Genomic DNA, 7,921 nt, shown 5'->3' on the forward strand with positions numbered 1-7,921 from the left:
TTTGATTGAGCAGTTTGGAAACAGTCTTTTTGTAGAATCTGCAAATGGCTATTTGGTGGGCTTTGAGGCTTATGGGGAAAAAGGAAATATCTTCTCATAAAAACTAGACAAAAGCTTTCTGAGAAACTTCTTTGTGATTTGTGCGTTCATCTCAAAGAGTTGAAACTTTCTTTTGAATGAGCAGTTGGAAACAGTATGTTTGTAGAATCTGTGAGGGGATATTTGTGAGCCCTTTGAGGCCTATGGTGGAATAGGAAATATCATCACATAAAAACTAGACAGACGTTTTATGTGAAAGAGCTTTGTTATGTGTACTTTCTTATGTGTGCCTTCATTTCACAGAGTTGAGTCTTTCTTTTGATTGAGCAGTTGGGAAACAGTCTTTTCATGGAATCTGCAAAGGGATATATTTATTTTATTTTATTTTTTTATTTGTATATTTATTTTTATTTTTATTGTATTATATTTTAAGTTTTAGGGTACATGTGCACAATGTGCAGGTTAGTTACATATGTATACATGAGCCATGCAGGTGTGTTGCACCCATTAACTTGTCATTTAGCATTAGGTATATCTCCTAATGCTATCTCTCTCCCCTACCCCCACCCCACAACAGTCCCCAGAGTGTGATGTTCCCCTTCCTGTGTCCATGTGTTCTCATTGTTCAATTCCCACCTATGAGTGAGAATATGCAGTGTTTGATTTTTCGTTCTTGTGACAGTTTACTGAGAAAGATGATTTCCAATTTCATCTATGTCCCTACAAAGACATGAACTCATCATTTTTTATGGCTGCATAGCTTCAAAGAGAATAAAATACCTAGGAATCCAACTTACAAGGGACATGAAGGACCTCTTCAAGGAGAACTACAAACCACTGCACAATGAAATAAAAGAGGACATAAAGAAATGTAAGAACATTCCTTTCTCATGGGTAGGAAGAATAAATATCATGAAAATGGCCATACTGCACAAGGTAATTTATAGATTCAATGCCATCCCCATCAAGCTACCAATGACTTTCTTCACAGAATTGCAAAGGAATATTTGAGAGCCCTTTGAGGCCTATGGTGAAACAAGAAATATGTTCACATAAAAAATAGACAGAGGTTTTCTGAGAAACTTGTTTGTGATGTGTTCTTTCATTTTACATAGTTGAACCATTCTTTTGATTGAGCAGTTTGGAAACAGCCTTTTCACATAGTCTGCAAATGGATATTTGGTGGTCTTTAAAGCCTACAGTGAAAAAGGAAATATCTTCACATGAAAACCAGACAGATGCTTTCTGAGAAATTTTTTTGTGATGTTTGCATTCATCTCACAGAGTTGAACCTTTCTTTTCATTAAGCAGTTAGTAAATAGTGTTTTTGTTCAATATACAAAGAGATATTTCTGAGCAGTTTGAGCCCTATGGTGAAAAAGAAATATCACATAAAAACTAGACAGAAGCATTCTGAGAAACTTATGTGTGATGTGTTCATTCATGTCACAGAGTTGAAACTTTCTTTAGATAGAGGAGTTTGGAAAAAGTTTTTTTATAAAATCTGCAAAGGGATATTTGCGAGCACTTTGAGGCCTATGGTGAAATAGGAAATATCTTCACATAAAAACTAGACAGAAGCATTCTCATAAACTTCTTTGGGATGTGTCACTCATCTCACAGAGTTAAAACTTTCTTTTGACTGAGCAGTTTGGAAACAGTCTTTTTGTAGAATATGCAAAGGGATATTTGTAAACTCATTGAGGCCTACTGTGAAATAGGAAATATCTTTGCATAAAAACTAGACAGAAGCTTTCTGAAAAACTTCTTTTGGATGTGCACTTTCATCTCACACAGTTGAACCTTTCTTTTGATTGAGCAGTTGGGAAACCGTTTTTTGTAGAATCTAGAAAGGGATATTTGTGAGCCCTTTGAGGTCTACAATAAAACAGGAAATATCTTCACATAAAAACTGGACAGAAGCAGTCTGAGAAATTTCTTTGTGAATATGTTTTTTTGTCTCACAGAGTTGAAGCTTTCTTTTGATTGAGCACTTTGGAAACAGTCTTTTTGAAGAGTCTGCAAATGGATATTTGGAGGGCGTTGAGCCAAGGGTGAAATAGGAACTGGCTTCACATAAAAACTAGACAGAAGGTTTCTGAGAACCTTCTTTGTGATGTGTGCATTCATCTCACACAGTTGAACTTTCTTTTGATTTAGCAGTTTGGAAACAGCATTTTTGTAGAATCAGCAAGTGGATATTTTCAGCGCTTTGAGGCCTATGTTGAAAAAGAAATATCTTCCATAAAAATTAGACATAAAATTTCTAAGAAAATTATTTGTGATGTGTTCATTCATCTCACAGAGTTGAAGCTTTCTTCTGATTGAGTAGTTTTGAAAACCTCTTTTTGTAGGACCTGCGAGTGGATATTTGTGTCACTTTTAGCCCTATGTTGGAAAAGGAAATATCTCCCCATAAAAACTGGACAGAAGCATTCTGAGAAACTTCTTTGTGATGTGTGCATTCAACTCACGGAGTTGATCCTTTCTTTTGATTGAGCAGTTTTGAAACACTCTTTTTGTAGAATCTGCAAGTGGATATATGGAGCGCTTTGCGGCCTAGAGTGGAAAAGGAAATATCTTCACATAAAAGCTAAACAGAAGCATTCTGAGAAACTTCTTTGTGATGTGTGCATTCATCTCACCGAGTTCAAACTTTCTTTTGATGGGTCAGTTTTGAAATACTATTTTTGTAGAATCTGTAAGTGGATATTTGTGGCAACTTGAGGCCTATGTTGGAAAAGGAAATACCTTCATATAAAAACTAGACAGAAGCATTCTGAGAAACTTCTTCGAGATGTGTGTATTCATCTCAGAGAGTTGAACTATACTTTTGATTGAGCAGTTTGGAAACAGTCTTTTTGTAGTATCTGCATGTGGATATTTGGAGCGCTTTGATGCCTATGGTGGAAAAGGAAATACCTTCACATAAAAATTAGACAGAAGCATTCTGAGAAACTTGTTTGTGATGTTTGCATTCATCTCACAGAGTTGAACCTTTCCTTTGATTGACCAGTTTTGAAACACTCTTTTTTGTAGAATCTGCAAGTGGATATTTAGAGTGCTGTGAGGTCTATGGTGGAAACGGATATATCTTCACATAAGAACTGTAAAGCAGGTTTCCTAAAAACAGCCTTGTGATGTGTGCATTCATCTCACAGAGGTAAGTGGTTTCTTTTCTCTGATCAGTCTGGAAACTCTCTTCTTGTAAAATCTGAAAAAGGGTATTTTGGGGAACTTTGAGGCCTGTGTTGACAAACGAAATATCTTCACATACAAAGTATAAAGTTTCTGAGATACTTCTTTGTGATATATGCATTCATCACACAAATTTGAACCTCTCTTTTGATTCATCAGTTTGGAAACGGTATTTTTGCAGAATCTGCAAACTGATATTTGTGAGCATTTTGAGGCCTATGCAGAAAAAGAAGTATCTTCACAGAAAATTATAAAGAAGTTTTCTGAGAAACTGTTTTGTGATGTCTGTGCTCATATCACAGAGGTAAACGATTCTTTTCCTTGATCAGTTGGGAAACTCTGTTGTTTTAGAATCTGCTAAGGGATATTTGTGAGTGCACAGAACCCTATGGTGAAAAAAGAATTGTCTTCACATAAAAAGTAGACAGAAGCCTACTGAGAAACTTCTTGGTGATGTGTGCATTCATCTCACATAATTGAAACTTCCTTTTGATTGAGCAATTTGGAAATGTCTTTTTGTGGAATCTGTAAAGGGATATTTCTGAGTACTTTCAGGCCTATTGTGAAAGAGAAAATATCTTCACATAAAAACTAGACTAAGGAATTTGAGAAACTCCTTTGTGATGTATGCATTCATCTCACAGAGTTCAACAATTCTTTTGATTGAGCAGTTGGGAAACCGTATTTTTGTAGAATCTGCAAAGTATAATTGTGAGCCCTTTGAGGTCTATGGTTAAAGGGAAATATCTTCACATAAAAACTATAAAGAAAGTTTGTGAGAAACTTCTTTCTGATGTGTGCATTCATCTCACAGAGTTGAACCATTCCTTTGACTCAGCAGTTTGGAAACAGTCTTTTTTTAGGATCTGCAAAGGGATATTTTTGAGCACTTTGAGGCCCATGTTGAAAACGGAAACACATTCACATAAAAAGAAGATAGAAGCTTTCTGAGAAACATCTTTTTGATACATGCATTCATTCCACAGAGGTGACTCTTTCTTTTGATGAGTAGTTTGGAAATAGTATTTTGTAGAATTTCCAAAGGGTTATTAGTTAGTGCTTTGTGTCCTATGTTGAAAAAGGAATTATCTTTACATAAATACTAGACAGAATATTTCTGAGAAACTGCTTTGTGATATGTGCTTTCATCTAACAGAGGTAACTATTTCTCTTCATTGACCAGATTCTGTTCTTTTATTTTTATTTATTTTATTTTTTTTACGTGGGAGCTTTTCATAAGTCAGGTGCTCCAGTTGCTCTGGTTTTATTTGAAATGGCTCTGGAAACCTGGGGCTTACTCACTAGTAACAGCGTAAAAGCCGGTGTCTCCTTTTCTTTTAAAATCTGCAAAGGGATATTTGTCAGAGCTTTGAGGCATACGGTGAAAAATAATTATCTTCACATAAAAACTAGACAGAAGCTTTCCGTGAAACATCTTGGAGATGCGAGAATTCATCTCACAGAGTTGAAACATTCTTTTGATTGAGCAGTTTGTAAACAGTATTTTGCAAAGTGATATTTGTGATGCTTTGAAGCCTATGGTGAAAAACGAAATATTTTCACATGAAAACTAGAGAGAAGCTTTCTGAGAAACCACTTTGTGATGTGTGCATTCATCTCACAGATTTGAACCTTTCTTTGGATTGAGCAATTTGGAAAGAGTATTTTTGTAGAATCTGGAAAGGTATATTTTTGAGAGCTTTGAAGCCTATGATGAAATAGGAAATATCTTCACATAAAAACTAGGCAGAAGCTTTCCAAGAAACTTCTTTGTGATGTGTTTATTCATCTCACAGAGTTCAACCATTCTTTTGATTGAACAGTTTGGAAACAGTCTTTTTGTAGAATCTGCAAAGGGATATTCATGAGTGCTTTCAGGCCTATGGTGGAAAAGGAAATATATACACATAAAAAGTATAAACAAGGTTTCTCAGAAACAGCTTTGTGATGTATGCATTCATCTCACAGAGGTAAACGTTTCATTTCTCTGGTCAGTCTGGAAACTGTTCTTGTAAGGTCTGCAAAGGTATATTTGTGAGGGCTTTGAAGTCTATGGTGAAAAAGGAAATATTTTCACATAAAAATTAGAGAGGCATTCTGAGAAACCTCTTTGTGATGTGGGCATTCATCTTACAAAGATGAAACTTACTTTTGATAGAGCAGTATGGAAACAGTCTGTTTGTGGAATCTGCAAAGGGATATTTATGAGGTTTTGAGGCCAATGGTGAAAAAGGAAATATATTCATATAAAAGGTATAAAGAAGGTTTCTTAGAAACAGTTTTGTGATGTGTGCATTGATCTCACAGAGGTAAATGTTTATTTTCTCTGATTAGTCTGGAAACTCTGTTCTTGTAGAATCTTCAAAGGGATATTTGTGAGTGCTTTGAAGCTTATGGTGAAAAGGGAAATATCTTTACAAAAAAACTAGACAGAATCTTTCTTAGTGGCTTCTTTGTGATGTGTGCAATCATCTCACAGAGTTGAACAATTCTTTTGATTGAGCAATCTGGAAATAGTCTTTTTGTAGACTCTGCAAGGGATATTTGTCAGGACTTTGAGTGCTATGGTGAAAAAGGAAACATCTTCACATAAAAAATGGACAGAGGAACCCTGAGAAACCTCTTTGTGATGCTTGCATCCATCTCACAGTGTTCAAACATTTATTTGATTGAGCAGTTGGAAAGCAATCTTTTTGCAGAAACTGCAAAGGGATATTGCTGAGCACTTTGAGGCCTATGGTGAAAAAGGAAATATCTTCACATAAAAACTATAAAGAAGGTTCATGAGAAACTTCTTTGTGATGTATGCATTCATCTCACGGAGTTGAACTTTTTTTTGATGGAAGAGCTTGGAAACAATCTTTTTGCAGAATCTGCAAAGGGATATTTTTGAGCGCTTTGAGTCCTAGGCAGAAAAAAGAAATATCATCATATAAAAAGTATAAAGAAGGTTTCTGAGAAACAGTTTTCTGATGTGGGCATTCATCTCACAGAGAAAAATATTTGTTTTCTTTGATCAGTCTGGAAATTCTGTTCTTGTAGAATCTGCTAAGAGATATTTGTGAGCAGATGGAGGCCTACGGTGAAAAAGGAAATGTCTTCATATAAAAATTGGACAGAAGCCTCCTGCAAAACTTCTTAGTGATGTGTGCATTCATCTCACAGAGTTGAAACTTTCTTTTCATTGAGCAATTTTGAGTGTTTTGCATCCAGTGGTGAAAAAGGAAATACCTTCACATGAAAACTAGGCAGAATGTTTCCAAAAAACTGCTTTGTGATATGTGCATTCATCTCCCAGATGTGACTGTTTCTTTTCATTGAGAAGATTGCAAACTCTTTTCTTGTAAAATCTGAAAAGGGATATTTTGAGCCTTTTGAAGCATATGGTGAAAAAGGAAATATCTTCACATAAAAACTACACAGAAGCTTTCTGAGAAACATCGTGGCAATGTGAGCATTTATCTCACAGAGTTGAAACATTCTTTTGATTGATCAGTGTGTAAAGAGTCTTTTTGCAGAATCTGCAAAGGGATACTTGTGAACGTTTTGAGGCCTATGGTGAAAAAGGAAATATCTTCACATAAAAATTAGAGAGAAGCTTTCTGAGAAAACTCTTTGTGATGTGCATACATCTCACAGAGTTGAATCTTTCTTTTGATTGAGCAATTTGGAAAAAGTGTTTTTGTAGAATCTGTAAAGGAATATTTGTGAGCACTTTGAGGCCTATGGTGAAAAAGCAAGTATCTTCACATAAAATCTAGACAGAAGCATTCTGAGAAACTTCTTTGTGATGTGTGCATTCATCACACAGAGTTGAACCTTTGTTTTGATTGAGCAGTTTGGAAACAGTCTTTTTGTAGAATCTGCAAATGGATATTTGGAGTGCTTTGAGTCCTATGGTGAAAAAGGAAATATATTCACATAAAAACTAGACTGAAGGTTTCTGAGACATTTCTTTGAGACGTGTGCATTCATCTCACAGTGTTCAATGATTCTTTTGATTGAGCAGTTTGGAAACAGTCTTTTTGTAGAATCTGCAAAGGGATATTTGTGAGGGCTTTGAGGCCTATGGAGAGAAAGGAAATATCTTCACAGAAAAACTATAAAGAAAGTTTCAGAGAAACTTCTTTGTGGTGTGTGCATTCATCTCACCAAGTTCAAACATTATTTGGATCGAGCAGTTTGGAAACAGTCTTTTTGTACAATCTGTAAAGGGATATTTAGGAGCGCATTGAGGACTATGATGAAAAAGGAAATATCTTCACATAAAAACTAGAAAGAAGCATTCTGAGAAGCTGCTTTAAGATATGTGTATTCATCTCACAGAGATAAACGTTTCTTTTCATTGAGCAGTTTGTAAACTCTTATTCTAGAATCTACAAAGGGATATTTTTGAGTGCTTTGAGACCCAGGTTGAAAAAGGAACAATCTTCACATAAAAACTAGTGAGAAACTTGCTGAGAAACTACTTTCTGATGTGTGCACTCATCACACAGAGTTGAAAATTTCTTTTGTTTGAGCAATTTGGAAACTGTCTTTTTGTAGGTTCTGCAAAGGTATGTTTGGGAGTCTCTGGACGCCTATGTTCAAAAAGGAAATATCTTCACATAAAGACGAGAAGGATGTTTTCTGAGAAACTTCTTTGTGATGTGCACATTCATCTCACAGGGTTGAACCATTCTGT

This window comes from Pongo abelii, chromosome Y (assembly GCF_028885655.2).
Source record: "Pongo abelii isolate AG06213 chromosome Y, NHGRI_mPonAbe1-v2.0_pri, whole genome shotgun sequence".
NCBI lineage: Eukaryota > Metazoa > Chordata > Mammalia > Primates > Hominidae > Pongo > Pongo abelii.